The following is a 23559-nucleotide window of genomic DNA, read 5'->3' on the forward strand; positions in this document are numbered from 1 at the left end:
CTTGCCATCAGGGAAATACAAATCAAAACTACAATGAGATACCACCTCACACCAGTGAGAATGGGGAAAATTAACAAGGCAGGAAACAACAAATGTTGGAGAGGATGCGGAGAAAAGGGAACCCTCTTACACTGTTGGTGGGAATGTGACCTGGTGCAGCCACTCTGGAAAACTGTGTGGAGGTTCCTCAAACAGTTAAAAATATACCTGCCCTACGACCCAGCAATTGCACTGTTGGGGATTTACCCCAAAGATACAAATGCAATGAAACGCCGGGACACCTGCACCCCGATGTTTCTAGCAGCAATGGCCACGATAGCCAAACTGTGGAAGGAGCCTCGGTGTCCAACGAAAGATGAATGGATAAAGAAGATGTGGTTTATGTATACAATGGAATATTACTCAGCTATTAGAAATGACAAATACCCACCATTTGCTTCAACGTGGATGGAACTGGAGGGTATTATGCTGAGTAAAGTAAGTCAGTCGGAGAAGGACAAACATTATATGTTCTCATTCATTTGGGGTATATAAATAATAGTGAAAGGGAAAATAAGGGAAGGGAGAAGAAATGTGTGGGAAATATCAGAAAGGGAGACAGAACGTAAAGACTGCTAACTCTGGGAAACGAACTAGGGGTGGTAGAAGGGGAGGAGGGCGGGGGGGTGGGAGTGAATGGGTGACGGGCACTGGGTGTTATTCTGTATGTTAGTATATTGAACACCAATAAAAAAAATAAAAATAAAATCAGTTTTTACCATAAAAAAAAAGAATGTGAAGATAGTTCAATTTTCCCATGTTGAATAACATCTGGGCAGAAAAGGACAAATATTATATGGTCTCATTCATTTGGGGAATATAAAAATTAGTGAAAGGGAATAAAGGGAAAGGAGAGAAAATGAGTGAAAATATCAGTGAGGGTGACAAAACATGACAGACACCTAACTCTGGGAAATGAACAAGGGGTAGTGGAGAGGGAAGTGGGTGGGGGGGTTTAGGTGAATGGGTGATGGGCAAAGAGGGGGGCACTTGGAGGGATGAGCACTGGGTGTTATGCTATATGTTAGCAAATTGAACTCCAATAAAACAATTTAAAAAAAAAGAATAAAATCTGGGGTTCAGTACAGATTGCCATGATGTTTAATTGGGGATTTTTGACATTGAAAATAAAAAATTCTTATTTAGGATCAGACCTGAAAGTCATGGGTGATGCATGATTATGGCATTAGCAACAAAGTGAAATTTTCCAAAGATGATGAAACTATGCAGACCTATTCTCTCATCTCCTAGGAAGATGCTTATACCAACTTGTAATGAGATGAAACCGACATGTTATTACAACAGTTTGTACCTCGTGAAGATGATACTATACTTTTAGCCCCCAGCAATTAATTGAAGATGGGAGGGACATGAAGGGGGACAGAAGAGAAAAAAATCGTGTGGGGGATTACGATACATATAAAATGCAGATCTTCTGTACTACTGAAGCCTTGACTGGAGAGTGGCCCATGCCAAGTTCTTTAAGCAAGAGGGCCACATGGTAGTTGAGTGAAATTTGATGTTTTGCTTAGTTGTCTCAGACATGTTTACTTTAGTAGAGGGTTATGGAAAGGTTGAATCAATAAACACTTTCTTTTCAGTCAGCAGACTTGCCATGGACATCAGGAATCATGCTTAAAATGAAACTGGTCTTTCTCCATGAATGGAGGCATTCCTTTTTTTTTTTGGGGGGGGGGAGAAAATGTGATCTGATAGATACTAAGCACTAATTAGGGATTTGACCAGATACTTTGATACCTTTCATTTTATTTTGAACAAGATCTTGAGTAATGATAAATGACAACTCAGACAGTAAGATTGCATTCTAATCTTCATCATCATTTTGGATAAGAAATAATAAGTAAATCATGTAATTATTTTATGACTTCCATCTGGTACTATTTGCATTAAAATAAATCTCAATGACCTTTCTAATCTTATAGCACTAGGTCACAAATGTATTTTAGGTCTTCCATCCTAGTGTTGTCTTAATCTTTCCATACAGGAGTCCTTTATAAAAGAGCAAATTTAATCACCCAACATAGCATTGTTTTACCTTATGTCTCTAGTAAAATCAATACAAAACAAAATAAAACACCAAATATACAAAATAGGAATTGGGAGCCTGACAAATAGCCACGGAAAGTTTAAAAACAAAATGGAAAGAATGATTTTTTTTTGAAACTGCAACTATCACACTATGAAGAAAAACAGCAAAAAGAAGCATATTTTTAAGCCCTTCACATTTCTCTTTTCCCAAATTTACCCTATTGATTATGCAGGGTGAGTAAAAAATTCATGCATGCAACCTTAATTCCGGAAGTCATGTATAAACACATGACAAGCTTAGAATCTTCTTGTCTTCCGTTGGCATAGCAGTCTGCTGTAATATACACACATAACAAAGCCACTCATTGGGGAAGTTGAAAACAATACAATTTTATGGTGTTTGCAGTTTGTTTTCAAAGAACTTTATTTCTTATTATACCTTTGACGTCCAATCACCGTTATCAGCCCTAAGAGTTCAGTTTTCTGCAGACAAAAGCTTTTAGACATCTCCTTGGACCTAGTCCAGCTTGACTATAATAAGGTGTTTATTTTATTTCTTCTCCTGTTTTGCTTGTTGAGTGCCCACAGCATACAGGTGCACATCAAGTGTTAGAGATTTTCCCTTGTTCTTGAAACGGAAAAAAACTGACGAGGAAGTACTTAGTGAGTTGGAAAAGACCCAAAAGCAGGTGGGGAGGCTGAACCATGACACTAAGATTATCACTGCCAGTGAAATCCAACTGGGTAAATTGATCTCTTCTAGATTCTGGAGTCAGATGGGAGAGACAGTGAAGGTAGGTGAGGCCAGGTATCCAGACCTAGTAAGAACTGGAGGCAGCTGATTCAGGATGTGTTGAGGAAGAGACCAACATGTTGCTAAAGGAAATGCTCCAGCAACCTGGACTGATATCAGCAAAATAAGTAGAAAACAGTCCCATACTGCATGTTTTAAACAATATGTTAAGTGCAGCAGAAGCAGCTGAGAATATATTTACAAATTTTTCTTTGCAACCAAGTGGGATTCCAGGATGATTTTATTGTTATCTTTATGTTTACTTTTACTTTTTCATTTTAATTTGTTTAGTATTGGTGACAAGTTTGTAATGAACCGTCAGGGTTTTATCCTGGCCTTTATTTCCATCCTTCCAGCTCTGTTTTTCCCATGTCTCCTAATGAACAAAGGCTGCATTTCTTGAGAGCCTTGGAAAGTGAAGAGAAACTAACTGAGGAACTATGTAAGAAAATAATCGTGGATAGATGGAAAGATGAAGGCACAGAGTTGTTTCTGACAGCCCGATAGAGAAAAATTGGAAATGTTCTAAAGTTGAATTTCAGGATGGAGCTCAAATACATTATGGTACAGCTTAATGGAGCGACATTCTGCAGTTATCTAGAACAATGAGATGGGGGTGCCCAACTGGCTCAGTCGGTCAAGATGTGACTCTTGATCTTGGAGTCACGAGTTCAAGCCCCACTTTAGGCACAGAGCTTACTTTAAAAAAGTAAATAAACACTAAATAAAAAATAAAATTCCTCACTATCAAGAAAATACAACAATGAGGTAGAGCAATATGTATTGTTATCGGGCTCACTTGTAATACATTTTAATTTAGTGTGGGTTTGTATGTTTTTGAAGAAAATATAAATCAAAATGTTAGCAGTACCTCACTCCCTTGGTGGCAGGATTATGAATGACTGCAAATGTAGACACACATTCTCCCAATTCAAACCCTCCTATCAGATAATGAAGTCTATTTCTGCACCCCCAGACTCTGGATTGGCCATGTGAATTGTGTTGCCCACAGACCACAGGTTTACATGGTTAAATGAGGTGCTCAGAAAGGGCTTATATACTGGACTTGCCATCTTGCTTCTCCTGGGAACCCTGCTACTGCCACCATGAGAACAAGGCTGGATAGATTGGCTGGATAATGAGACACTTATGGGCCACTTACCCCTAGGCAATTCCAAGAAGGGGAGTCCCTTAACTTACCAGCAGCAGAAGAATCTCCCAGGTACCTAGCCCAAATTGCTGACCTGAGGAGATATAAACTAAGTAAATGATTGTTATTTTGAGTCATAAAGTTTTGGGATGATTTGTTATGCAGCAAGAGCTAATAGAAACCCTGTATGCTTGTGTGTCTGTGTGTGTGCACATGTGCATGCATGTGCATGGACACACAGGTTATGTTTCTGGAAGGATATGAACCAAAACCACTAGTAGTATTTTTCTTTTACTTTGGGAGGTAGAGTTATGGCTGAATTTTACTCTTGTTTCTCTGTACTTTGTTTCTTCTTTTTCTTCTTATTTCTAAAAAAATCATGTTTATCCATGTGATTAAAAACAAACAAATGAAAAAGAAGGAAAAACCTAAAATTAAAATGAGACCATCTTTTTTTTTATTATTATTTTTTTATATAGAAAGGACTAACTTCTAGGCATGGTAGTTTGCTTTGTCTGTTTTTCCAAAGCAATTTTTCTTGATAGTCCTATTAACCCATCAGATGGACATGCCCCCAGATATTATTGTTAAAATCATAGGAACCCTGATAATACCAAATGCTGGCAAGGATGTGGAGCAACAGAAATTTTCCTTCATTGCTGGTGGGAATGTGAAATGGTGCAGCTACGCTGGAAGACAGTCTGAAGGTTTCTTACAAAATGAAACATGCCATTATCATATCATCCTGCAAACTCTGCTCCTTGCTAACTACCCAAAGAGATTCAAAACCTATGTCCACGCAAAAACCTGTACACAGATGTTTAAGGCAGCTTTACTCATAATCGCCAGGCTTTGAAAGCAACCAAGATGTCCCTCGATATGTAAGTGGATAAACTGTGGTCCATTCAGATAATGAAATATTATTTATTGCTAAAAAGAAATGAGCCATGAAGTCATGAAAAGACACAAAGGGAACTTAAATGCAGGTTGCCAAGTGAAAAAGAAGTGAAAAGAAGTCAATCTGAAAGCCTGCATACTGTATGATTCCAACTACATGATAGTCTGGAAAAGGCAAGACTGTGGAGATGGCAAAAAGATCAGTTTTTTACCCATATTAATGGATACCTGTCACTAAACTTTTGTCCAAACCCATAGAACGTACAGGATGGGGTATGGACTTTGGGTGACAATGATGTGTCAATGTAAGCTCCTCAGTGGTAATGTGTGCCTCTCTGGTGGGGGATGTTGACAGTGAGGGAGGCTGTGTAAGTGTTGGGGAGAGAGACCCTACGTGAAATCTGTGTCTTCCCCAGTTTTGCAGTGAACCTTGAACACCTCTAAAGAGAAAAATCTTAATAATACAAAAATGTTCCCCCCTCCCTACAAAAAAGCATAGGAAAAGTAGATATGGAGCATATCTAGATGGATACCACTTAGCTTTTCCCCTGCATTGGGATTTCTTTGCCTTCTTTTCATTGCTGAAATTTTTGAAAAATTAAAGTGCCTAATACACATGACATTTTCAAGGCATACATGCTCATATTTCTCAGACTTTCATTTTATTAATCATTGATACAGACACAGCACAAAATTGAGAAGATGGGACATTTGAAAAACACTTTGGAGCTTGAAAGATTTGATACCAGAATGGTAACACAGGTGGCTGAGGAAGATAATGGAAGGCCAGGCACAGGGTTGAGTGGTGAAAGAAATTTGCAGAAGCAGGAAGGCGCTTGCCAGATAGGAGCTGGGTAGACTTCTACGCACTGTGCCTTGAAAATGGATACAAAGCTTATTACACTCATCACATTTTTTAAGGATGAGTGAGAATAAAGAAACCACAATTGAAATGCCAAGCAGCCTACCAGTGAACCACAAATATCTTCTGAAAGAATAAGCTCACTTTCATACTTTGTGTAGTTCGACTGTATTTTAGAAATTCCCAGAAGTTTTACCATCTCATACTTCTTACCAACTGTCTTTTTATCTCGATTGTCCAATGGCTGCTTTATGGGCTCAACTATCGATTATCAGCTCATCGAAGGAATATTCCATTCACAGGTAATTTTGAACAAGTTTCTTTACTTTTGTCTGAGCCTTTGTGGTATCTGTAAGGCTTAATGTTTCAATACATGTAGACTATTTAGACTGTGTCCTTTCAGGGGGTAGGAATGCACACATACCACATGTAGGAGGCTGGGCCATTTGAAAAAAAAAAAAAAGTTGAGTCTAACAGAGAATATTCAATTATTACTGTATGAATGGAAGAGCAGGGGAAATTTATCCAGTGGAATTGGTTTTCCAACAACTTTATGTAAGTCTCAAAGTTTTGTCGTCTTCTTTTGGTTATTGGGACAGTATTTGGGGGTTGGGGAGTAGGTTTCTTGTGCCAACTGCTGCATGTTCTGTTGAGAACATCTTGAAAACTTCATTGCATGGATCTGTTATGTCAGAGTGTTTGTTTTTTCAAACAATTTGACATTTTGAGCCGTCAGCAGCCTGGAAAGTTCGCCTTCCAGATGCAATTCCTCTGAGCGCCAATTTCCATGTGGCCCAATTCTACCCTCTTCTCGAACTTTGGGCCAAATCAGAATACCTTGCTGACCACAGCGGCTGTCTTTGCAATGCAGTTGCCTATCAGGCTTTCTCCTGGAGAATGCCAAATGTCGTTTTCTGCAAACTTAACCTAGCCAGGCTAGTGATGTCTGAAAACTCAGCCCAGGGTAAAACATCACTTATTTTCTTACTGATGCCAGGTTTCTTCCTTCCTTCGTTCCTTCGTTCCTTCCTTCCTTCGTTCCTTCCTTCCTTCCTTCCTTCCTTCCTTCCTTCCTTCCTCCCTTCCTTCCTTCCTTCCTTCCTCCCTTCCTTCCTGCCTTCCTTCCCTCTTCCTTCCTGCCTTCCTGCTTTCCTTCCTTCCTTCCTTCCCTCCCTCCCTCCTTCTTTCCCTCCTTCTTTCCTTCAAATAATTAACATACAATATTGTGTCAGTTTCAGGTGTATAGCGTAGTGATTTGATATTTATGTACTTATAAAATGTTCACTGCAATAAGTCTAGTTACCATCTGTCACCATGCAAAGTTGTTACTATATTATTGACTATATTCTCCATGTTCTAAATTACATCCCTGTATATTATTTATTTTGCAGCTGGAATATTATACCTCTTAATACCTTCCCCTACTTCATCCATCCTCCACTTCTTTTTCTTCTGGCAACCATCAGTTTGTATTTGTCTGTTACTATTGTGTTTGGTTAGTTCATTGACTTTGTTGTTCAGATCCTGTACTGAGTTTCTTAAAGGATCTTACTTCTTAGACTGAAGCATCACCTTTAGTTCCTTGTTTACTTTTTTTTTTTTTTTTTTTTTGAGCATGGAAAACAGGAACTTAGTGTAAGAAACATCTCCCATCTTCCATTCTGTAAGGTACTATGTTTCAGTGTCAGCTACTTTGGGTTGTTGTTTTGTGTTTCAAAGACGTTCTATTTCTTATTTGCATACTGACTGGAGCAATTTTATTTAGAACAAGGGAAAAGATAATGTTTTCTCAGATGAAGATAAGGCTAGAATGGAATCTGCAGAAAATGCGGAGAGGAAAAAAGTAAATGCTTAGAGCTGGGGTTGGGAGCAGCTATTAACTGTAAGTCTTGATCTTACTGGGATGAGAAAGTGTTCTAAAACAGGATTGTGGTGATGGTTGCACAGCACAGTAAATTTGTCAAAAATCATTTAATTCTATACTTTAAATGGATAGATGTTAAGATATGTATAATATACCTCGATACAATTGTTGGCTAAAGGAAAGGGTGGTATCTGCATAATGTTATTTTAATGATTCTCTAGGTCAAGTATTTCTGGGACTTTAATTCATGCTCAGTAATACTAACCAAAGTTGTTACTATTAACTTCCATGAAAGTCAACTCATTTCCATGTTTCCTTATGGAAAATATTATTTAGCAACTATTCATGCACAAGCACAAACAACACCCCTTTCCCCACTGCCTCCCCACCACACACACACACACACACACACACACACAGTGTACACACACTAATCTCTATATGATTCCTTTAGGTGGCCATGGAGTCAAAGAATACCCCTTAAAACATTTCCCCCCTAGCCCTTCAAGTTTTTCTCAGCTGTCATTTTTACTGTGCTTTCCTATCATGCAGGATAACTCTGCAGGTCCATCATTGACACCACAAGCTTAACATTCCTTCCTTTTGGAACAAATTGTATGTCTGAGCATTATGTGTTAATTTTGCTAGGCTCTCTCTCCATGTTACCATTATATCTCCAAAAGATTCCCATTCCTTCAAATTCCACCAGTACAAACCTGCATTTCTCTCCAGTTCCCCACTCCAACTTTTATTAATATATTTTCTCTCCAGTCGTGAAACCTCAGAGTCATCTTTGACCTCTTCCTTGCTCTCAGGGTATAGAAAGTTCCACAAACCTTTCAGTTTGCTTTACATCCATGCTTCTCTTTTCATTCCCTTTTTAGCAGTCTTTAAACATCTAATATAAGGATTATAGTGAGAAACAAACCAAACACTGAGCTAATCTCTTTGCTTTATCACTTTGTTTCATGATATCCTGATGCCTTTGCCAGAATAATGCCCCCAAATGCCAGATTTGTCATTTTTCCTCTTCCTGGAAACCTTAATTATCTAGTATTGCTCTCAAACTACATCCACAAACATTTTTTAAATCTAACAATTTAAAGTCTGAAAGCCCTTGATGGGTGTGTGTGTGTGTGTGTGTGTATACATGTGTGTTAGAGGTAGAACAAATATACATTATCTCATCCTTTTTCAGAAGTTGATGGTATATCATTGTGAGATAAAGGAGCTGAAAAGTCGTATAGCAAGGAAACATTTTTAATTCAGTCTCATACAGAGTTTGTTAAAGTGCTTTGAACATGAACTATTTTTTTAAAGATTTTGTTTATTTTTTCATGACAGACAGACAGACACACACACACACACAGAGGCAGAGACATAGGCAGAGGGAGAAGCAGGCTCCCCGCTGAGCATGGAGCCTGATGTGGGACTCGGGGATTATGAACTAAGCCAAAGGCAGATGCTCAACCACTGAGCCACCCAGGTGCCCAGAACATGAACTATTTTGATACCAATCTATAGTATCCATCTGTGCAGGGCTATTGAGCAAAATAATAGACTGAGGAATACTATCTAAATATGAGACTCAGTAAAAGACAAAAGTGATCGATGTGACTTCTCTGTGTCTCAGCGAAGAATTTGGGTACACTTCATTCCAACTTGTCCCAGCCTGCAGTAACTGTGCAGGAGTGTGGCAATACAAATGTGGGCAAGCCGATTCTTCAACAGGATCCACTCTCTTTTTCTGGACTGGCCACAGATTCTTAAATGTTCTCTATGCCCAGGATCTATTATGAAGTTAGCATCACTTGTGCACACAGGGGCAGCCCAGGGCAGGCATTGGCCAGATCTCCAGTGGAATAAAATGGTGCCTAACACCAAAAGCAAGTCGTCATTCCTCCTTAATCTTTCTAGGAAAACAGTGTCACACAAAAACATTTGAATCTATAATTGGCATCTTTAAAGATGCTTGCCATCTGGACCTCACTCAGTTTAATTAGTCATTGCAGGGTGGTGGTTCTCTTGTAAAAATCTTGCACTCCATTAACCTTGACTTTTCACACATTGACATTTCAAGCCCCTTCTTTGCTTTCCTATGGTGGAGTGGACACGTTTCCATTTAATGGGAGTCCACCTCAGGGTTCATGAGCCAGACGCTTGTTATTTGGCAAGGCCACTGAGCCCAAGTCTATAAATTGTGGCAGCCAGGAAAGGTTGCAGGCAGCTAAAAATGGCAAGAGAGCAGGAGTCATGGGGCTCACTCCACCCTTCCTCTAGAGATTTCCAAACAGCATGGTGAGCAAGGATTGGGAAGGGTGGCAGAGGGAAATAACACGTAGAGATGAACCTGAGCAGAACTTGAGAATGGGTTTATGCACTAAGGCAGCTTTAGTCTGCTGTGAACAGCTACACAGACTGATTAGTTAGCAGTTTCTGTTGCTAAACAGTTTAGACAGCTCACCATTTATTCCTTTAACATTTTAAGTGAAATATTGTCAAACTTGGGCATCAGAAAACAAGGCTTCTTGTATTTCAGGGCAGTCCATGACATTCAATACTGTCCTTTCTCCCCATTTTTTCCCCTCTCTTCCCACTTTCAGTTCCCTTTCATTACTGTTTATTTTCTGAGGGAGTTTTCAAGAATGGGAGTGGCCATGCCTGGTCAACAGGCAATCTGTTTTACGTATTTCTTTTTCATTTGAAGCTGCACAGCAGAAATGGCCATAAGATGTGGTAAGAATGATGTCAAAGTAGTTACAGGAGGCTAGAAAGTCTGTCCTCTCATAGCCCAAGAAGTATTCATCTTCTCTAGCTTGTCAGCATTCTCTCAGGTCTTATTTTATATTTATTATTTATATATGCCCCTATATTTATATTTCTAATGTTATCCTATATTTTATTTTTTACAATGATCATATGTCTATTTTTCTTTAGCTTTTATTCACTTATTTATTTGAGAGAGAGAGGGCAAGTGTGATGAGGGGCAGAGAGAGATAGAATCCCAAACAGACTCTGCACTGAACATGAAACCTGATGCAGGGCTCAGTCTCACAAACCTGAGCTGAAATCAAGAGTCAGACATTTAACCTACTGAGCCACCCAGGCATGCTTCAGTGTGCCTAATTATTAAAGTAAGTTATATTTTCATATAGGACATTTAATCATCTCTCTTTGTTATTTCATAATTATTGTATCCATTTAACAAAGCAAGCAATTTGTATGTGCCAAACTTCTGGTAATGCTGAAGATCAGGAAATTTAAGTTATAAATATTTCTTCACTAGATACTGTATACAGAACCCAGTTAACAGAGAGAATTGAGAGTTAGCAATAATAGCTTAGAAATTAAGTCCACTAAAATATGGACATTATATCTTTTAGCAGCATTCTAGTGTGTGTGCTGAAATCAGTATCTTTGGAAGTGTAGTTGTTATGCTGGTCATGGAAGGAGCTCTAGCATCAGTGTATTGATTAATCAATTGGTTAATTAGCTCTAGCTGTGGTAGTCAGTTGCCATAGCCTAAAATTTAAAAAGACATTTGCCAATTGCCTTCTCAAGTAGTCTCCCTGCATTCTTGAAATCTAGAGGCTCATTATGGCATTGGACCAATACAATAGGATCTATAGGTATATGCTGATAAAATTGAGATTTCATGGAGGATGTTCAGTCTATTTGTGTTGTATGTGTGTGATTTTTGAAATCAGATTTTCTTTTTCTTTTTCTTTTTTTCTTTTTCTTTTTTTTTTTGTTTTTTGTTTTTTGGAATGACTTGCCAGGTAAACATACCTTGTGGCCACGATGGCCAAGCCTGAGTACATGTTGAGGTACTGTTACTTCAGGGAGGATCATCAAGCAGCCAAGAGGAAGCATGTGAGCATTGACTGGCTTAGAGTATGGGCTCAGTTAAGTTGCAGTCAAACCCCCAGATGGTATTAGGAGGTATCAACACCACAACTCCTTTGTAATTTTTTAGAGTCTGTGTATTTTGATGAGGGTGGGATTCAGGGCCTCTTGACTTTCTACTGGTCATCTATTATCATAGTAATAGTATAAAACAAACCACCTTTAAAATAAACAGCTCACAACAATAAGCATCTGAAAAATCTTGAGTCCAGGAGTTAGTTACTCTTTTAGGCTGGGCTCAGCTGGATGGTTTTCAGTCTCCAACGGGATCAGTCGATGGCCTGGCTGTTTGATAGCTATTAGCTAGGAATCATAGCACAGGGGCCTGTGTTCCTCATTCTCTAGCAGACTAGCACAGACGTGTTGTCATGGCAGAGGTAGAGGGCCAAGAGAGAGAACATAGACATGCATATGATCTTTGTGTCTGGGCTTAGAACTGGTGCATCCTCACTCTATGGCATTCTGTTGACTAAAGTACATCACAGATTCATCACAAAGGATGAGGAAATAGACCCATCAATTTATAAAATGGAACTTCAAAGTCATGTGGCAAAGAGTGCAGGAACAGCAAGGCATGAAGAACCTGGACTATTAGTACAGTTAATCTACATACATTTATTCCTTAGTGGAAACATTTTGATCAGAAAATTTTCTCAAGCTTTGTTAGATGTCATGCTGCATATTACAGGACAGAAATAGAGAATTCAAAAATGAAACATAAGAGATATATCTCTGTAGAGCTGACTTATAATTCTGCCCACACGAAGCAAGAACAATGCCTTTTCTCCAGTTGATAAAACGAATGTACCATTTATACTAAAATGTCGATCTATTTTGGAGATTTCAAAGCATTACATGGTATTATTTCTAAGGAGCATTGGAGATTTATGATGTACTGTACCAAGTTCCCAAAGGGCTCCCTCTAGCCTTGCTGTCCTTTCTCTGTTTCTGATTTCCCCTAATGTTTATGTTGTTTTCCTTAAAACCAAGTCCTGGTAGTACAGGTGGAGAAATGATAAACTAGTCAGTGGGAAACTAGGCTAGTTTCTTCCAGACCATCATCCAGTGAATTTTTTTCTGCTGATACAGCTACAATTTAGAAACTTGAAATGATGCATAGGTTGACTATATTCTGAGTGCCTCGTACTAAACCTACTACTCCAACTGTAGAAATAGATTTGAAATATGGATTCTATTGATTATTAAGAAATTAACCACCAGCACAGAACTTATCTCACTTTTCATGTTTTGGGGTAGGGGTGAAATTTTCCTCAGAGTAACTTACAGATACGTTTTTATCTTATTGAACTGTATTGAAAAACAAGGAGAATAAATAAATTACTTGCACAAATAGGTAACCAATTGTACCTTTCTGCCCAGACCTGAGGGGTTTTCTGAAGCACAGGCTCACATGTGGAATGTCTCAAGCAAACTGGGACAAGTTGGTCACCCTATCCACAAACATGCCTTTCAGGATAGTTGATAATCTGGCAATATTTCCTATGGGTCAAACAAATTTAGTTAAACTGAGTTTTAAAAGTATTCTACATATGTCTTACAGGCATAGTTTTATTTCATTTTGTATGGAAAATTTTAAATCATTCTATTTTACTTTGCTGTTCAAAGCCGAAGCTGAAAATAAGTGAGGGAGAGCTTATTTCACTTATGTGAATATTGGCTAAAGGAATAAAAGTAAATACTTTTGTAGAGTATAAATAGCAGAAATCAGATGTCATTATCTTTAATGATTAGTTTTTAAAACCCTAATTTATCTATTTCTTTTTTTTACTCTGCCAAATCAAGGAGTAATTTGATGATTTCTAAGATCCTTCCAGCTAAAATGTTCTAGAACTCCATGTTTATAATAAAATGAATTCTTCATTAGGAGAGAAAATATTTCAGAATGCAGACTGACTTTTAAAGAGTTAAATAGAACTGCAAAAAGCTGCCATTTTAACAGAACATTTTAAACCAACGAAGTGTACTAACTACTGTTATTGTTTATTTTCTTTCTAGTCTAGGGAAAATTTTTTTCTTTTTAATCTGCCAGAAGGGACTTTTAGGATTTGAGCCTTAACATTGTTCTTAAGGCTTGAATTTATTTTTTAATTAGAGTTAAAATAAAAATAAATGTTCACTTTCTAGAGCTATGCAAGTCCAGGAAAAAAAAAAAAGAAACTTCCTCATCTGAAAAGATTTAATGGTAATCTATGCTGTAAAAGAGCATTTTGAAAAATATAAAACAAAGAGCTTTCAAAGTGGTCAAAGACTAATGTAAAGTGATATATTTCAGACCGGAGAGATGGTGTAACTTACTCCTGTCACTGCTGCCTGTTTATTGTGTTTGTCTGGTTGGCCTGGCAACCAGCTCATGCCATTTCACTCATTTTATAACGTTCCTGTAAATGTTAGGTAGGCCTGGATTTATTATACACTGTCAACACCTAAAATGGAACCCACTGCTTAACGTAGTTTATTTGGCTGGATGCCTCTGCCTCCTTAAAAAAAAAAAAAATGTGTGTGTGTGTGTGTGTGTGTGGTGTGTGGTGTGTGTGTGTGTGTGTGTGTGTGTGTGGTGTGTTAGAGAAAAAAAAATCCTGTAGTGCCTCCAAAAGAAATGTAGCCCAGGCATAATTGAAGTTGGGTGGCATGGGCTATGTCAAAGGAGCATTTGAGCTAAGGAGCTGTTGTGTTGTTGGGTGGGGACATCTGACTCACAATATTTGTGACTTGGGTTTAGAGGGACAGAAGACCAAGAGTCATGTTTATTGCTGAATTTATCATCCCCAATGAAACCAGATGGCCAATCGCTGTTGTCCAGAAAGGCCTGTGAGCCGTCAAAGGATGAATCATAAGCCTATTAGAAGTTGGACCGATTTCTTTCCTTCTTAGTAACACGCTCGTTTCATCCGTCTGCTCTATGACAAAGCAGATTTGATGAGGACCCAAGAGGTACAATCCTGGAGAGGTTACATGTTCGGATAACCTTAATCGAGCTTATATGTACTGTTGAGATAGCTGGAGCATTAAGGTGAAACATTCAAAGAGCCAAAGTGGTTTAGAAATATTAAAGGGAAATGTGATACTCTGGCCACAACCAATGGAGGCAGACTCAGCCCAACACTAATGAAAATCACAGACAGGTACCTCTGCTGCCTTGCTCTGGATCAGCCACACATTGAATCAGTGTCCTATTCATTCAGTTCCTTCAGGAAGGGGGGGGTGACTATATGTGGGAGTAGACTTTTGTTAATAGCTCTGTTCAAAATCAGTGAACAAATCTTTAAATCCTATATTCTTTTGGCTCCTAGGGATCAATGAGTTCATCCTGCTTATTCCTCTGCCCTTGTGCATTTCCCACAGGATGATTGGGTGCTGAACGCAAAAGGTTAATAGAAACTGTGACACAATCTTGTTAGGCTGGGGTTGAAATCATGATCTCCCAGTCTCCCTCCTAGGTGCACATCTAGTCATTATTTAAAACTTGTTAAATATAGAAAAGATTCTTTTGAGAAAAATTACCATAAGCACCCTGGCAAGTTGAGAACCAAAGCTATTCCAGGTAACTGTGACTTTTTGTTAGTTGGATAATTATTGTAATTATAGCTCAATGTAGTTTGGGCTTGTAAATTCTAGAGGAACATTGTATTTTCTTTTTTTCTTTAAGAAAAAGTTTTTTTTTTCCAAGTTTTTATTTGAATTCAAGTTAGTTAATATATAGTGTAGTATTGGTTTCAGGAGTAGAATTTAGGATTCATCACTTACATATCACACCCAGTGCTCATCACAAGTGCCCTTAATGTCCATCACCCATTTAGCCCCTCCCCTCCAGCGACCCGGAGTTTGTCCTCCATAGTTAAGAGTCTCTTAAGAGTCTCTATAGTGAAGGTTCTTAAAAGATCCTCTGTAGTTAAAATGTCTCTAGAGGGACATTTTATTTATTTTTATTTTTTATTTATTTTTGTTTTTTAAGCATTTTATTTATTCATGTGAGACACAAAGACACAGGCAGAGGGAGAAGCAGGCTCCCTGCAGGGAGCCGGATGCAGGACTCGATCCCATGACCCTGGGATCATGATCTGAGCCAAAGGCAGGATCTCAACCACAAATGTCCACCCTAGAGGGACATTTTAAAAAATTAAATTTTAATTAAATTTAAATCTATTGAATTAAATCTATTGAATAGTTGTATTTTACTCTCATCCCTGCATCCAACTTAACTATTTTATGAGTTAACTTGAGAAGGGAATTTTTTCCTAGAAGAGGACATTTTCCTCTACTCTAATCTCCAGCCTCCCAACCTGATGAACAGGTGGCAAAAACGTTCTGAGGGAAGAATGGGAAAATTTGTTTTTAAAGCTCTAAATAGTATGTGTGCCCTTTGATGTGAAACAAATAGACTTCAGGGAATTCTCTTAAAAGATATCTATATATATAATATATATAGATATATATATCTTATATATATATCTTATATATATATATCATATATATATGTATTGGGTGTGTGTGTTTATCGTACATGTGTGTGTGATATATACACATTCATATGTACCTGTTATTACGTAGTCCCCATAATGCACATATTACATTATATGCAATATTACATAGTCCACATTATGTGTATGTTCTAAAGTGTTAGGAAAAACTTTCATTTAGGTGATACAAACACATGAGCTTTGGACATGTGTGTATGTGTGTGCATACACTTGTATATGGGTGCTTCTTTATTTGTACTGAGTAGATAGTCTAAACTCAAGTAAGATAAAACACTTTAACTTTTTATTTCTCTAGACCAAAATAAGATCATTCAGGCATCCACCCAGTGTCCCCTGCATTGTGTAGCCACGGTGGCGGAAGATCTGATGGCAGAGTCCATTAAATGCCAAAAAGTCAGGGTTGACCAATGTTAGCGTCATGGCAATCGTTGGTTTGTGGATGCCTCAGACCAATATAACTGATATTTAATGCCATGCAATCCATCTCACATTCCAAATATGGACATCCTAAGTACTTTTGTGATAAAGGAGCCATTTCTGGTAATGGAAGTCTTAGGGCCAATCTACAGGAGTCCATGGCATTTGGAAAGTGAGGCGGGAAAAAACAAACAAAAAAAAACAACCTTCTTGACTTAATCAAATAGTACTTTTCATGACAAAATTTTACAGAAAAAGCTAATTTGAGAGTTTGGTCATTGTATGTGTGAGTGAATATGTGTGTGTATGTATTTGTGGGTTATATTTTTGGTTTTTTTGTTGTCTTGGGGGGATTTTTTTTTTTTTTGCTATGAAATAACTCATTGTTTGAATTTATCCTTGCTGGCCCCAGAAGGAAGGTGAAATTCTCAGCAGTGATGATGTTTGATTCCATCAGTGAGCTTAAAGCACAAGGGAATGATATTCTAGTACAAGCTGTCTAAGAAAGGCACTGTTTATGGGTGACTCCGTTCTTCATGGATCTGACTTTTTAACTATTATCAATGAACTACACATATATGTCTACTTCTGGGTTTTCTGTTAGTCCAGCTTTTCTATTCTTTGGGTTATATCACATATTTTAATTTTTGTAGTTTTATTGTCCTTTACCCCTCCCCTAATTTCGCCATTTTTCTTCTCTGTACCGAAATTATTATTATTTAGATGAACTAAAAAACCACCTCACCAGTTAATACCAAATCAGATTTTAACTGTAACTACCAAACACTTATAAGCTAATTTTAGAGAATATATTATTGAGTAGTCTCAATTAAAGGTACCTTATTTGAATCCTTGCTTTAATTTCCCATAACTTCTTCTAGTTCTTAGTGTATGGATGTCATATTTTCAAGCTGGCTATTTCTAGCATGTATAGGGAAATTATTGATATCTGTATGTATTTGCGGGGGGGGGAGAAAAGCTTCCTATGAGATTTGATTATGATTTCTAATAATTACTCCATTCTCATAAGCTTTCATGAGGTAGAATAATTCATCTACAAAGAGCGACATGTAGTCTTCCTTTTTTGGTTGTCAGTTTTACAGCATTAACTAGAACTTCTAGAATAATTGGTGTAATGATGGCTGTCCTGGCTCTTTTCTGACTATAATGGGAATTCTTCCATTTATGTTTAAGTATTTTGTCACCCACTGATTTTTATCGTTCCTATTTTATTATTACATGTCAGTTTTTAAATTACTCATTATCTTAGACATCTATGGAGAGATTTCTCTTTTGATGTATTCATGAGATGTGCTACAAAAATAGAATTTCTAGTATTAATCTATTTTAAATTTGGGATACAGCCTGATTGGCCATGGTCATTGGTCAATGACATTAAAATATGAGTCTTGGGCTATTGTTTTCATTAATACAACCCAATGCCCTACATTATTAGCTCATAGTAGGTATGCATTCAGCATTTGGTCAATGAATGAATATAAGTAAATTTCCAAGAACTGTCAACTCTTGAGTGGATAAAATAGCAGCTCTTATAAAAAGATGTATCATCCTAATAAATAATTGCCACATAAGTTATATTTCAGTCACATCAATTTCCTTTAGAAAATTCAAATGCTTTATTTTGCTCTCGTCATTTTGGCCTCTTGCTTGTTTCTCTTAAGTGTTTGGCCCACTCTTACCTATGGTCTCTATACCACTCTTCCCTCTGCCTGGAGCACTTTCTGGACATCCACACCTTTAACTTACCTCCTTCTTAGCTGTACGCACATTATCGTTTCCAGGAAGTCAACCCCAAACAAGCCTATATTACTTTGAAAATGTTTTCCATGCGATTTGCCTTTTATTCATCATTCTGGCCATACTCTTCAGAGCATATATCAGTTGTGTATCCTTTGAAAAACAATGGACAACAGATTTCACTGAATTATCTCAAAGTGCAAAGATGCAAAACTGAGCAAACAATTTACAACTCCCTCCCCTTTAGAGATAGGGGTGGATTTTTTTTAATAAGTCCTTATAACTGCAGGATTACAAATCTTTATCTGAACCATCTCAGCTGGAAAACCTGATTTCTGTCCGCTCTGAAGGCTCATTGAAGATGCCACTTTAAGAAAGAAATCTTGTCACCTCCTATCTGCTGGTGCAATTCCATTTTGGTTCTTGGTAGCTTCTTCTGTAAACATGATATAGAAATGTCTGCAATTCTGCATTAATGACCACCTACATAATGAGATCAAATCTTAACTCTTGGTGACAAACAGAGTAAATATATGGGTAGTTTGTTTAGGCTCTAGTTTGAAATGACTAAGTAGCCTGTGAAAACAAAGTTTAACAGGCTCATAAAAGTATGCTGTCTACATAACTAATGTGGAGTTTGTTTTTATGTTGCCTATTACAGACCATAAACAGTAACAGTGGAGTCTATCTTTTATTCCATAGAGCTGTAAAATGTCCTGGCTGTGACAACGGTGTATATACTACACACACTTTGTAAAGATGTTGCATTTATTTTATATGCAAATGAAAACAGTAAATTGTTAAGAATACAAAATGCAAATAAGCACATAACACTTGAAATGTACTTAAAATTACATAAAATATAGAGCAGTTGTATTTTAATATGTACATTGTCATTAGAGGGGAAAACTTTCCTGCAGCAAACTTCGCATGTTTAAAAATGTGCCTTAATCAGCTTCTTACGGAATTTCTGACAGCAGTGGCAGGACCATGACTGCCCCTTTTAATTATCTCACAATTTGCTCACTGGTTTTGGGTAATTGCAACAATTTGCTTGCAGAAACCTGTGAGGAATCAGATGTTAATTGACTTTGTCTTGCTTAATCAGGCCCTCAAGAAACAGGCTTCATTTTCCTGACTGTTTCTTAAGCTGTGTGTTGGCATCCTGTGATACAGTGGAAAGAAAACATACAGACAGTTGCCTTGGTATTGACTGGCCAAATCTGATTATGAGTCCAACTCTGAATGGAGCGTTTCCAGGAATTAGCAGAGGGACCTAGAGAAAATACTCAGATATGTGAAATGACACTAAAAAGCATTTCTGTGATATACATGTGACATAGTAAAAAGGTAATGCACATTTAAAATCAGAGTTCAATACTCATTTTGATTCCACTGCTAAGATCTGGAACAATCTAAATATAATATATGGCTCAAATTATTATTAGAATGACCCATTTGGGGGCCCCTGGGTGGCTCAGTGGTTGAGCGTCTACCTTTGGCTTAGGTCATGATCCTGGGATCCTGGGGTCAAGTCCCACATCGGGTAACCCGCGGGGAGCCTGCTTCTCCCTCTGCCTATGTCTCTGCCTCTCTTTAAGTGTCTCTCTCATTAATAAATAAATAAAATCTTAAAAGAAAAAAAGAAGAAGAATGACCTATTTATTTGACTCTTTGTGATCATTCTGAGTATCACAATCTGGTGGCTTTGATTTACCTTCTCACCTGACAATAACTTCCCAATTTCTGCTTTTCCTTTCTGCCCTCCCCTTGGCAAAGAGCCTCATACTAAAGATAGCTGAAGAGTGTCTGCATTATCCAGAATCTAGTAGAATCATCCCCCAGAAAAACCAAACACACAACCCTACAGTTAATACCCTAATCTTCTATACCCTTGATTCTAAACCCAAGAGGTTTCATAAGCAATAGGGAGGGAGGGGTGAAGGATTTGGTAAAATATAACATATTTTAACACAGTTAAAAGAATACTATTTTTTGTCCTATCCACAGATTGTTTTCCATATGTCAGCAACTTTCCTTTATATTATTTACCTCACTTAATTTTTATGTCTTTCCCAGGTGAGGCAGTTACTATTTAATCCTTCCCATGTACATCCTAGTTTGGCTACTTGATTTCAGCTCAGATCATGATCTGATGCTTAACCGATTGAGCCATCTAGGCACCTCTTCTTGCAGTTCTTTTTTAATTTTTTAAATTTTTAAAATATTTTATTTATGAGAGAGACAGAGAGAGAGATAGAGGCAGAGACACAGGCAGAGGGAGAAGCAGGCTCCATGCAGGGAGCCCGACCTGGGACTCCATCCTGGGTCTCCAGGATCACACCCTGGGCCGAAGGCGGTACTGAACTGCTGAGCCACCCAGGCTGCCTTCTTCTTGCAGTTCTATGCATTTTTGATTTATATATTGTAGATAGAGTTAAATTAGTAGATGAAGACAAGTTTAATTTTTTATCTTATTGGTGAATTGAACTGTTTATTATTTACTATATAATAATTATCTTTTCCTGATAATGCTTTTGTCTTAACGCATTCTTTGTATGATACTAATATTCAGACATCAGCTACCTTTTGTTGATAGTACCCTGGGTATATCTTTTACATTCCCTTGATTTAAAAAAAAAAATGTGTGTCTTTATGCTATAGAAGTCTTTATGAGCTGTTTAGGGATCAAGGCTGGTATATTCTGAATTCATATTTATAAGCTAGGATTTTAAAAATACAATTTCATTATCTCTGTCTTTTAAATAGCAAGTTAAGATCAAGTTTATAATTTCTACTTATCCCTGTCTTCTTTCTTCTTCCCTTTCTTGCATTCTTCAGGATTGGTTGTGGTTTTTTTGAGTTGCTGTAGTTTATTTTTCTCATTTTTCCACATTAAAAAAAATTCACCAGGTTTTGAATTCTTCCATTTCTACCCTTTTAGAGGTTAGTCTGGAAATTATATCATGAATATTGAATGAAGCCCAAAGTTTAACATGTTAAAATTTCAAACTAGATTTAGAATTAATCTTAATATTACTACTGTTTTAGTGATCCCTCCTGAACTTTTATCATGCATATTTGGTTACTCAAGTACAAAGCTTAACAATATCTTAAACCCTATTTTTAGCCCCTTTCCTCCCCCCTAAAATATAAGGACCTCATAAAGACCTGATATCCTCTAATTTATATGCTCTTAATTTCCTGTACTTTATTACTGTTCTTTAAAAATCACTTTTTATTTTAAGTAGCAGCATTAATATTGCTTTAAACCAGATAGCATTTGTCTAGATTTAATAAATGTTCAAAACTTTTTCTTACTATTTGTTTTTATGTCTTGCATTTTCTCCATATTTTCCTTCTCCTCGAAATATATTTTTTAATTCAGCCTATTAGTGGAATATTTGATTTTTTTTTACCTGAACATATTATGATTTTATTCTTGTTTTTTAAAGCTGGATTAGTTTAGTACACTATTTTTATTCCATAGTTATTTTCTCAAGCACTATGAAGAATCCCTTGATTTCTCATTTCTATTGTTACTTTTAAGAAATCTGTTATCAATGTAATTCTTACTCCTTTGTTAGCGAGATGTCTTTTCCCTCTGCCTTTTGTGCCACAAATTTATAAATTAAAATTTGATTAATTTGGGGTTGCTTATCTATAATTAAGGGAATAGTCTACTTTCCTTCTTCGTGTAGTAAGAAATATGCCACCATGTGTGAACACACATGCACACAAAAGCCTCAAGACTTAAATCGTGTGAAAAAGCCCTATTACATGCCTTATTTAATTTTATATAACTGGATATTTAATATATAGTTAGTATAATATATATGTATTATGCATATGCACACATACATATATATCTTAAATATTTTAAATGTGTCACACTTATTTAAACAGGTAAATAGTGGAAATCATAAATAGCTCTTAAATATCTGGTGCTGTGTGGATGTACTTATTTGGGAGTTTCTGTAGCTCGATATTATGCCCAGAAGAATTTTTAAAAAATCATCACCCTCATGTAATGCTGTATGAACAGGCCATTAAAACACTCTGAGCCACAGCCAAGTTTTGCACTACAGGATTGAGATATTCTGAATAAGTGTTTGTGAGTTGAGTTCTTAACTAAATCAAACCTTACCACGTTGTATGGTTGTGCATGACATTCTCTGCTGTTTACACAGCATAGTAACCAGTTGTGGGATCGACAAGTCAAGGGGAGCGTGGAGGCTTTGGAGGGAGTTCAGAGGAGAAGGATGATGATTAAAGACTAGAAAATCAGACCTCTGAAAAAAAATATAAGGAACTGGGTTTCTGTAGTCTGAAGAATAAGTATTGAAGAGTTACTGTGAATAGTTTTCAACTTGAATGAGAACTTATAACAGGTAATAGTGATTCTCTGGCCTCTGTCTTATGAAGCATGGCCAGTTGTTACAGATTTTGAATCCAATATGAGGATATAGGCTATCTAGAATTCATTATTTAATGATGATAATTGTTTAATGTTCTAATTAAACTAGAGCAGGCTAAGAGGCCATCTTTCTGTAGCTTTACATGAGCACCACCCCAGATTTCCAAGTAGAATGAACTAGGTTTCCATAGTATTTTTCATATCACTTTTATAGAAATATCTCCAAGTCTCTAAAAACCCTACTGAGCAACTTAGTGTGGGGCCACCTTCCATCATCTACTTCCTAGCATCAGTGCCTGGTGACTAGAAGGAACTTAACAGATTTCTGGTAAACTGAATTGAATGGATTGAAAATTACTCTATATCTATTATAATTACTGTGTCCCATATATTATGGGAGACCTAGCTAACCTTTGGAACTGGAGCATTACAAAATATTTTTAAGAGAGGTGGCATCGAATTAGATCTTGAAGGAAACAAATGATTTTTTAAAAAAAATTAACAAGTAAAAATTAATGAAGGAGGGATAAGTCTGATCAGAGAGTATAGACTGAGATGTGGTGTTGGTGTGTCCAGGGTTGGGGTGAGGAGTGCAAGAAAAGACTATACTGAATGGAGTACAATTATGAAGAAATATGTCAAGCTAAGGAGCTCGAATATTATGATACTCATCAATGTTTCCCAAAATATGTTATTTAAAATATTGAATCTGAGAGATGCTAATGATTTTTACGTGAAAAAAAGTTTCTATATACAGCTAAATTTAAGAAGTGGGAATGTGAAATTAAGTGAATCAGGTTTTCCCATCGGTAGACTTCTTCAAGCCCCCAAGATGCTGGGAAGCACCATGGATTTCCTAGAGAGGTGGCCATAGGCAGTCTTTTCACGAATGTAATTAATCCCATGCC

At 37.1% G+C, this 23559-nt stretch overlaps 1 long non-coding RNA gene across 6 annotated transcripts in view; it reads left to right on the plus strand.

The window, feature by feature from the left end:
* LOC111097339 overlaps positions 1 to 23559 on the plus strand; it is a 569600-nt gene that overhangs the window by 374520 nt on the left and 171521 nt on the right. The window contains exon 6 of one of the 6 annotated variants that reach the window (XR_005364246.1): positions 16889 to 16997. The exons of 4 other annotated variants lie outside the window; for them this stretch is intronic. This is a non-coding gene — a long non-coding RNA (uncharacterized LOC111097339). The remainder of the gene's footprint in view (positions 1 to 16888; positions 16998 to 23559) is intronic. One more of the 6 variants, XR_005364247.1, reaches the window with a different exon arrangement.

Source organism: Canis lupus, chromosome 9, assembly GCF_011100685.1.
Source record: "Canis lupus familiaris isolate Mischka breed German Shepherd chromosome 9, alternate assembly UU_Cfam_GSD_1.0, whole genome shotgun sequence".
Classification (NCBI taxonomy): domain Eukaryota; kingdom Metazoa; phylum Chordata; class Mammalia; order Carnivora; family Canidae; genus Canis; species Canis lupus.